At 36.4% G+C, this 2,865-nt stretch overlaps 1 pseudogene; it reads left to right on the top strand.

The window, feature by feature from the left end:
- Window positions 1-2,478: 2,478 nt before the first annotated feature.
- On the top strand, window positions 2,479-2,568 carry LOC144225427 (U6 spliceosomal RNA; annotated as a pseudogene).
- The last annotated feature ends 297 nt before the right edge of the window (window positions 2,569-2,865 follow it).

Genomic DNA, 2,865 nt, shown 5'->3' with positions numbered 1-2,865 from the left:
AGACCCATGGCATCTTCAGAATCACTTTTGTATTTCAATGAACAGTGCTAATAGATTGGGCTCATTTCAATAGCTGGATGTTTCCTATCCTATTATTAGTATTGTCTCAGGAAGCTCATCTGCTCTGCATGCAAATGCACTCCTGTCAAACCCTAGCATCAGTTTGACATACATTCTTCAACATGGTTGAGCCCCTGTGGAAATTATTCAGGTAGAATAGGGCAGATGGAATGGCATTCCACTAATGTGGGAAAGAGCTGAAGTAGTAAAAAAATAAAGTCAGTATAAGTGTAATAAGCCATGGAGATATTGGCTGGAGAGATAGGAAGGGGCCAGGCATAGACTTGTAGGTCAATGGTAAGGTTCAGAGATTTTATTCTAATTACTGTAAGAAGCTGTTAAGGTACATAGCTCATACAGAGTACATGCTTGGTTTATAAACTTTACTAGTGTAGTCATCTGTGGGAAAAACAATGTAAATGTGTTCAAATATCTTTTGTAAAGTTGGGTAAGTAATTTGTCAGCACACTTCTTTCTCTCCTGGCTACACAGACTTACAGGGTTCTGTGGCAAGGTAAACATCCCTTTCATGTGTTCGAGTTTCTCTTTTGTAGTCTCATGTCATTATGTATGAACTTCATCATCTATGTGCTACCCAGATAACTTGACCTATCATGTCTGTTAAAGAGACCATTGGACATTCTGACTCTTGGAGTTGATTACTTTCGATAAACTTAAAAACAAATGTTTAGCTCTTGGATATAGGTGGAGGAGGTACGAATGGATGGGAGTATGAGTCAGAAGTTCCTTCAGAGATCATGGATACTTGGGTTAGATGGGTGCTGATGGACACAAAGATCTGTGAATAACTTAAGATATAATTTGAAGGTAAAATAGAGTTAATGATGAAGTTGGTTCAGAAAGGAAGACAGGGAATAATAAAGTGTAAATACTTCCATGGTTGTGGATATTATGGATAGAAAAGTACTTACAGAGTATTAGTTATGTATTAGTAATACCTATAAAAAAGAAGTTACAATAGTCACAACATGTACAATGCTGCACATTGTTTTAAATATTTAAAACCTTACACTTATGATAGTGGTAGGACAGTGTTTATTATTCTACCTTCTCTCAGATGTGGAAACACCAGCTTTCCCTTTCATAGTTCTGCCTTGCCAATCTGGAGACTGGTCAGAGACAAAAGATGTGGTGTGAAGAGAGGATATAGACAAAGTGGGCAACTGGATCTTAGGTTAGAAGAAGGTGGGAAAACTTGTGTGGGCATGGCAGAAAGGAAGGTCTAAAGGAAATATGGAGATTGCACAATGGACTTTCAGCAGTTTGGCTGTGGGTAATGAACTGGGTCTCCTTTTGAGGTGCTTTAAAAGATGTAAGGAAAATATTTTGGGGGGGTGTGTGATTACGTTTGACAGTTGGGGTATTCTTGTTTCTAAAGTGATCCTAGACAGAAGTTGAGTTCATTAAGATTCCAATTTTAGGGGCACCGGGGTGGCTCAGTCGGTTAAGCATCCAACTTCGGCTCAGGTCATGATCTCACAGTTTGCAGGTTCGAGCCCCGCGTCATGCTCTGTTTTGACACCTAGCTCAGAGCCTGGAGGCTGTCTTCAGATTCTGTAACTCCCTCTCTCTCTGAGCCTCCCCTGCTCACACTGTCTCTCTCTCTCAAAAATAAATAAAAAACATTAGTAAAAAGAAAAAAATTTAAAAAAAAGATTCCAATTTTAATGTTGCTCTGCTACTTTTGTTACCTTGAGTGTACATATGAAATATAGCTTGAGCAGAGGTTGTTTTGAAAAGCAGAGCATGATTTGGGGGCAGTGAGAAAATAGAGTTGGCCAGTTTTATGTTGAACTTTGTGAAAGGCAAGTTTGGATGGGCCTATTGGTTACAGGTTGTGGAAGGCCTGATAAAAATGTGAGTTGAAATTCTTACTAGCCAGATTTGTCACTGAGATTTGTCACTAGCCAGATTTGTCTCTCACTGAGAGAGACTTTAGAAAATATAGAATATTTACATGATAAAAAGTATTCATAATTCCATCATGTGAAAAAAAAACCTTAATATTTTAGGGTATTTCTTCTAGCCTTGTATATTGGCGCATGTATATATGTGTGTAAAAACTTCATAGTATGATTAAAAATTGAAATTATACTATACATAACATTTTATAACTTATTAAAAAGTGTTCTGTGAACACTTTCCTGTTAAATAATCTCAAAATAGTTTTGGATGGCACACAGTCATACATCATGTGGACATACCATGAACTATTTAGCTATTTTCTTTAGACTTTATTTATTTGAATTATTTTCCCACTCTTCTAGTGGAACTTATTATTTGCTGTTTCTTTTTTATTTGTCATTATAAATTCTGTATCAATAATTCCCATGTACTAAATCTGTAACTGATACATTTTGCAGAGTTAGCATTTCTGATCAAAAGTAATGAACACTTGTGCTTGGTTTGGCAGCACATAAACAGAGAAGACCGGCATGGCCCCTCTGCCAGGATGACAAACAAATTCATGAAGCGTTCCATACTTTTACATGTTAACTAGACTTACTGTTGTGATCATTTCACAATACATATGAATATTGACTCTTTATATTATATATCTGAAACTAGTGTCATGTTGCATGTCAATTATACTTCAATTAAAAGAAAAAGTGATGGACACTTTTAGAGCTCTTGGTAGATACAGACAAATGGCCTTTCAGGTTTGAATCCCTTTGTATGCATTTCAGTAATTGATTGAATTTCCTTTTTCACTGCCTTCTCCCTACTACTGGGACTTAGCTTTTAAAACATAAACAATAATACATCATAATTTTAATTGGCATG

The sequence above is a fragment of the Crocuta crocuta genome, unplaced genomic scaffold (genome assembly GCF_008692635.1).
Source record: "Crocuta crocuta isolate KB4526 unplaced genomic scaffold, BGI_CrCroc_1.0 scaffold172, whole genome shotgun sequence".
Classification (NCBI taxonomy): Eukaryota; Metazoa; Chordata; class Mammalia; order Carnivora; family Hyaenidae; genus Crocuta; species Crocuta crocuta.
Note: the sequence above shows the minus strand (reverse complement) of the source record. Positions and strands in the feature narration are given on the sequence as shown.